Source organism: Salarias fasciatus, chromosome 23, assembly GCF_902148845.1.
Source record: "Salarias fasciatus chromosome 23, fSalaFa1.1, whole genome shotgun sequence".
Classification (NCBI taxonomy): domain Eukaryota; kingdom Metazoa; phylum Chordata; class Actinopteri; order Blenniiformes; family Blenniidae; genus Salarias; species Salarias fasciatus.
Window position 1 is genome coordinate 12182588 of NC_043766.1, and position 7238 is coordinate 12189825.

A 7238-nucleotide genomic window follows, 5' to 3' on the forward strand; every position below is an offset into this window, starting at 1 on the left:
TGCATGTGGACAAGGAGTCTCTCACTTCAAAAGGAGAACACTTAATTTTTTTTTTTTTTTTTTTTTGCATTTCCCATATTTTAGAGGATTATTATTACCAATCTGTTCTATTGTAGGTCATATTACATTTTCCCACTGCTAACTATCAACACATAAAGAGCTGTAATCCATATAAAGCAGAGTTACAGAGAACTGTCTTTTACGAGTTGCTATATTTCAATTGCCACACTTTCCTGATGGTCATAATGACATATCAGAATTTAATGACAGGAGACACGGAATGACGGAGATCCATCACTGGCCAAATTATCAGTGATTTACATAGCACTAAAAATAGTTGTATAAGAGTCACTTAACACAAGAACCATTTCCTTTGCCAAGGCAGACATTTGGTATCTCGCCCATCCATCAAGACAAGCATTAGTTTTTAATTTTATAGTGCCGTAAGTAGTGTGTTACATGAGCTCCGTTTACAGTACATTCATAATGCTCACTTGATCACGTCATACAGGGCAGTTTGGGGTAGTCAAGTTATTTTGAATTATGGGTCAGAATCAGATGTAACTTTTATGAATAAAAACAGATTCACTTTTAAACTAATAAAGCACAGAAGAGGAATAAACCAAAAACAAAATTACAGTGAATATAATGAAGGCATTATGTGTATTTCCAGCTAATAAAGTTTTAGGCTTTTCATAGCTAACGTTTACTACTCTGATAAAACAAGCACACATTTTAAATAGCTCTGTTCATTTCACAAGGGTTTTTTTTCCTCTGGCTTTATACTTTAACTAATCTGGCGAATAATATAAATTCACTTTGGTTGACAGCATTTTTTTCAGGCTTTCCCTCTTTTAATCAGTTACCTACTCCTCACCTATCAGCCACTGATCAATAAACTGTACAGCAGTCAAAGAGGTGTGTCAATGTGACATTTCTTCATTCCAGTTATCAGCTCTTGTGTTACTCTTATTACTTTTCTTCACAAAGGATTCTGTGAGATCTAAACTGGAGTGATCAGTGGATGCATTCATCAGAGCCAGGAAAGGGCTGGAGGAAATAATCGTGAGAAAGTCCTTTTCTTTGGTCTTAAATCTTTAGAATAGGCGGAAACGTCTCCGTCACCACCAGATCTTAAGATTGAGAGATGAAGGTTTTTATTACATACTGAATATTCACTTCTTTTGCTTTCAGAAATAGCTGCTTGCAGGGTTTTGTGGTTTTGTCTTTGTTCATTCATTTCCAGTGTGACCTCCCTCATACATTTTGTGCTTGTGCTGTTTAAATGTATTTAAATTAGTCAGCAGAGGGCAGCAGTGAACAAGGACGTTTCTCCTTTGGATCTGAAGCCGATGTGGAAGTTGAGCTGAAGAGAAACAAAACTGAGGTACCTTTCCATGCTGGATATGTTTGCATTGCAGAGTCTGATCAGAGCTGAGGATGAGTGAGAGCTACTAGTCATATGTTTGGTTTCAGTGGCATTCATGACACCAGGTCAAGACTCAAGAGTCACAGTCTGTTTGTAGCCCGCATGGAGGCCTTTTAGGAAAAGCTTTAGCTCAGGGCTAACTTGAAAAATTTTTATTTTCTGCATACAAAGTGACATTTATAAAAGACAGAAAACATGATACAGAAGGCAATTTCATTAGGTTAAGTGACTGGATGTAATGGATATAGTTTTTTTTTGTTTGTTTTTTTCGCTGGTTACCATCATTATTATTATTATTATTATTATTATTATTATTATTATTATTAGCATACTTGGAGCTTCGTGTTTATGATCACTGCAAATTTTCATGGCCCTGGCTTGTACTGACTGCAGCTTTAGCTCAAAGTTAAACTGATTTGGGACTTTTTTTTTTGTGCAGCTTCATCATTGTGTTTGCTTGTGTGTAATTTTTGGACGCATACTGAGATGCTATGCTGGATAAAGGATGTTGGAGATACAGCTGTCAGCCAGGAGGAGAAAGGGAAGACACCTGATTCATGGATTCAAAGGAGGACATGGAGAAGGTCGGTGTACCAGTAGAGGAAGCAGTTGTAGATATGAGATGGAGGCAAATGATTGTGGTGACCCTGATGGAAATATCACACATATGAATAGACAGAGGGACTGATTCACATGTCGAAATTTTATGCAGGTAGGAAACTTGACAAGACCTCCATTATCTTCACTATTATGGACTGTAGTGATTTGAATTTGTACCTCATAGTGAAAATACCACAGTTTGACTTTGGGATCTTTCTGTGTGAAGTTTGCACATTCTTCCTGTGCAGAATTATAGGGGCTTTTGTTTTTCCTCCAAGTACAAGCTGTTTTAGATGTTTTGCATGCGTTCAGGTATGTGTGGTGGTTTTTCAGTTTTCCCTGTGATGGACTGTGGACCTCTCCAGGGTGCATTCTGTCTTTTTTCCAGTCAGCTGGGATCAGCCCCAGTTATCTGGCAACCTAAATCAAATAAATCAGATAGAAGATGGATGGCTGCTTATGTATTGGGCTCATTACAAAACACTGATTTCCCCATTCTCTGCATAAATAAATGGGAATTTTGGTGTCATGGTGTTTCCCCCAATGACTCAATGTATACTGTTTTGATTGGATTCTTAGAAAAACATTTTGCCCCAGTTGTTTGACTGACTTTGCGATAAGACGGAAGACAAATGTAGTCACAAGGCACTCTGGTTCCCATGGACATCCCCGTCTGCCACGACTTCACTGTTTGATTTGCTGTTTTCCTGCATCTTCTTTGCTATTTAAGATCAACGGCATCAATGAATGCTTGTCTTAGTTGTTCAGACAATTGTGTGCTCAGCGACCTTTGGAAAAAAACAACATTTTGTTATGGTTACACAAACAAGCCAATGAGTGGATTTCCTAGGGAAAGAATTAATTTGATTATTTTAGGCACATATTGTGCCTGCAGCAGAGCAATTCTTGTGATTCAATCATACAATGGAGGCTTGTGAAAAATGAATAGGGGGTATTGTCAGCAGGCAAGCTTGTTTTCCGATAAGGTTGTTAGAAATTATTTTAATTAGTTCCAGTAAGGAAGCCAAACATACATGATACATTGTGGATCGACACCCCAGGAATGTCACATTTTTGTCACATGCTGGATCCGTGAAATTTATCAGCTTTGCATAAACCTCCTTATAACAACAGACTTCACAATGTCAATGCAGATAGCTGTGGGAGAGAATTGGCCCTCTATATGCATTGAGACACACATTGTAAGTTTAAAAAAAACAACAAAAACCTGTTATTCAAAGCTACTGAGGAGCTCTGGCCTATATCTGCTGGCAGTGTGAAATCCAGACGGATGATGTTGACTGTATCTGGGAGCGTGTTTGTTCAGATCTGGTGATATGGCCTTTAAGCTTTGGATCCCTGTGTTTAAAACTCTTCGGGGAACATTGAGTGCTTTATGGAGAACACTATACAGGACTTTAAGAGATTTGGGTTTTTGTTGCGCATTAAAAGTGTTTGCCTCCCTTCACGTTTTCTTTCTTTTTTGACACCTCTCTCACACCTAAATATTTAATGAAACAAATTTAAATATAAGACCGAGATAACAGTTGTTAACACAAAATGAAGTTTTTAAATTAAAGTTTTTATTATTAAAGGGTAAAAAAATCCAAAGCTACATTGATTGACCTATGTGAAAAGTGATTTCTCTCTAAACCTAATAACTGGTTGAGCCGCCCTCACCAGCAACAACTGCAATCAAGCATTAGTGATAACTTGTAATGAGTTTTTAACAGAGCTGTGGAGTAAATTTTGGCTCACTTATCTCTTTGGAATTGTTGCAAATTCAGCCACATTGGAGGGTTCTGGAGCATAAACCAATTTTTTTATAGCCATGCCGCATCATCATAGTCAGATTCAGGTCAGGAGTTTAGGCCATTCCAAAACCTTCATTCTTCTCCAACCATTCAGAAACCGACTTGCTGGTGTGTTTTGGATGACTGTCCTACTGCAGAACCCAAGTTTTCCTCAGCTTGAGGTGATGAACAGATGGCCGGACGTTCACCTTTAGGAGGTTTTTGGTAGACAGCAGAATTCATGGTTAGGTCCTGAAGCAGCAAAGCAGCCCCAGACCATCCCACTACCACCACCATGTTTTACTGTTGGTATGATGTTCTTTTTCTGAAATGCGGTACTACACAATCCACATGTAATGACACACACACCTTTCAAAAAGTTAATGTTTTGTCTCATCAGTCCCCACAATATTTTTTCAAAAGTCTTGGGGATCATTGAGATGCTTCCTGACAAAAATGAGACAAGTTCTAATGTTCTTTCTGCTCAGTAGTGGTTTTCGTGTTGGTACTCTGCCATGAAGGTCATTTTTGAACAGTCTCTTCCTTATGGTGGAGTGGTGACCGTTGGCCTTATCTGAGGCAAGCAGGGTCTTTTCAAAGATTCAAGATTCAAGATTCAAAAATATTTATTGTACCCTTAGGTAAATTCAGTTTACAGTGAGTGAGTCTTCCCATTTTATAACACACACCTAAAAACAACACAAGACAAGACAAAGTGATGACAGTGCTAAAAACAAGGAGATAGCCCCAATAAAACCATAAATAAACAATACATTTTTTTAATCTTTTGTGACCTCTTAGATGAGTCGTTGACGCACTCTTGGGTATTTAATGTATTTCCTGATTGTGAACAGGTGTGGGTGTCAGTAGGCATGGGTGTGAGTAGAGAAACCGAACTCAGGTGTGATAAATTACGGTCAAATTATGTTTCAACGAGGCGGGGGGGGGCAACACTTTTTCACACCACTGTATGATACAGTCTGGAGTGTTTTGCAAAGAAAATATTTCATGTGCACACTGCAGTGATGCATGTGTGACTGACATAAAAGAGGTAAATCTGAAATTCAGTCGAAATCTGAGTTGAGGAATCGAAAGAACCACCATTTCTTTGGGAACATGGTAACAGTGGTATGAGCAGAAAGAACAACAGGAAAAGCTCTGAAGCTGTTCAGAAATATCTATTGAAAGTTTTCTAGCAACTTTCAAGACTAAGTGCCACAAGATATGGAACAGAGCAAACCAAGTGAGAGCGTTGGTGCTTTTTCTTTTCATGTTTGGATTGAAGGCAGCAGGGTTGCATTCTTGTTATGACTCTCAGTTAACAGCAAGAAGGCCCAGATTGATTTTCCTACTTGGGTGTTATTGTGTGATTTGCATGTTCTCCCTGACCTAATGCTTAAAAGAATATTAATTTGGCAATCAGCTATAAAGTGATCCTTTCTACATGTTAAAAGTCACACTCCTCTGCTATCTTTCATTTGGGTGTACAGTGGGTAACCTCACAGCAAGTAAGTCAAAGTTCAAGCCCAGGCTTGACCTTGGCTGTATTGAATTTGTATTTTCTTTGTGTGTCTGGGTGAAATGCATTACCTCCAGAAACTTGAGCATCAGTGCATATTACGGTAAGGGAATCTATCCACTTTAATTCCTATGCCTTTCTTCTATGTCTACATATGTTCTTTGTGTGAAAACAAAGCATTCTTCCTCTCTCATTAACACTTCATTTCACCCTCTTTCTTGCCTTGTCATCCCCTTTTCCGCCTTATGCTGTGATAAGTAAAACTCCCTCTTTTCTCAAAGTGAGAGCACAGCGTTGCGAAGCGCTTACGACTGTCCTTTAAGGTTAACAAAAGTTTCAGTAAGCATTCTAAAGCAGTCACTTTCAGTGAGCAATCAAGCTTGGGGCGAGCATAAATCCTCTGGGTATAGTCACCGCATTACAAATACCCGCAGCGCCTGTATGTGCTGATGACTACAAAATTGAAAAAGAAAGGCCCTAATAATTCTGAGGCAAGTTTCCCTCTGCAGTAGGTATTGATTATTTGTGTGTGGTGAGAGATTTGGAAAATTCAATTAAAGGAGTTGTGCAAAGGATTCATAAATTCAGCAGCTCCAAGCCGTATCCAGACATGGTTATGTTCTAAATCAATGCTGCACTTCACAATATATTTTCTTAGGAACATAAAAATAAATAACATTTAAACAGTTCTGCTTACGACAGAAACAAATTTTACTTTCTGGGAAGATTTTTAGTAACAGACAAGTCCTGACTTGTGCACATCTTCAGGGAGGTAAAATATTTTTATTGCAGTTTTTCCCATATGAAAATCCTATATAATATGAATTTTGAGATGACAAAATGAGGGGAAAGCGGACGGCTCAGCAGTGTAAAAATTGATCAGCCCATAGATGGGGCCACGTTGGGGAAGATTTGTATGTCAGCAGTAATGGGCTGTATTAAAGAGAAGATTCCTTAAGATGTCATAAAAGTGATGGCGCTGTGTCGCCGGTCGCACGGGCTGCCGGCCCAAGCAGCTCGCACACTGTTGCACATCAATCGTAAGGGGGCTTGTGGACAGATGCCACCTACCCACTGGGAGTTTTATGCTCTCTGATTGAACACATGGTTGCAATTAAAGGGGGGAGTTGTATATTAGACTGTTTTGGTCCAACTGAAGCCGGTCGCTTTCGATCGACGCGTCAAATTGCAGAGTATGCAATCCTCTCAGATTTCTGATTTAGTAAACGTCATTGCGTTTTATCTTAGTGTGCAAAATTATGCTTTACTGTGTCTCTGAAGTACTGAGAGAAAACCCTGATATTTTTCATTACAAGTGTCTCATCTCGGCTAAAAATAACAATTGGAATCATTTGAAATGTTTGATTTCAGTTGGGGGGTAGTTTATTCAAATTTCATTGATTTGCTGAGATGGAGCTGATCTCAGCTGTCGCCGGCAGGTGAGCAGGGTAGGCCATGTACAAGTCACTGGTCCATGGCAGAGTCAATTAAAAGAGACACGCAATTACCCACAAGCTCATTCACGTCTACCTGCAATTTCACCAATTATTCTAACACTGACAGGGAGAACATGCAAACCGCACTGCTGGCTGTGTTGGCAAGCATCTGACGATGTAGCTGTTGTGCAGTGTGGTGGTGGCGCTGTACAGCAAAACACTGCTCTAACCCCTAATGATTACCTTATCTCAATTTTCCTTCCTACAATTTTCTGCCACCTCATACAGCCAAGAATATCAAAACATATATCTGTTACACAAGAAATGCACAATTGTGCAATTATTGCATGTGGGAAAGTTCAGAACAAACTGCTTACTTTCAGAAATCAAAAGTGACCCTTATTGAATTTTTGTATTGGTTCAAACTGCTTTGAATAAAATTAAAAAAAAAAAAACAGGAG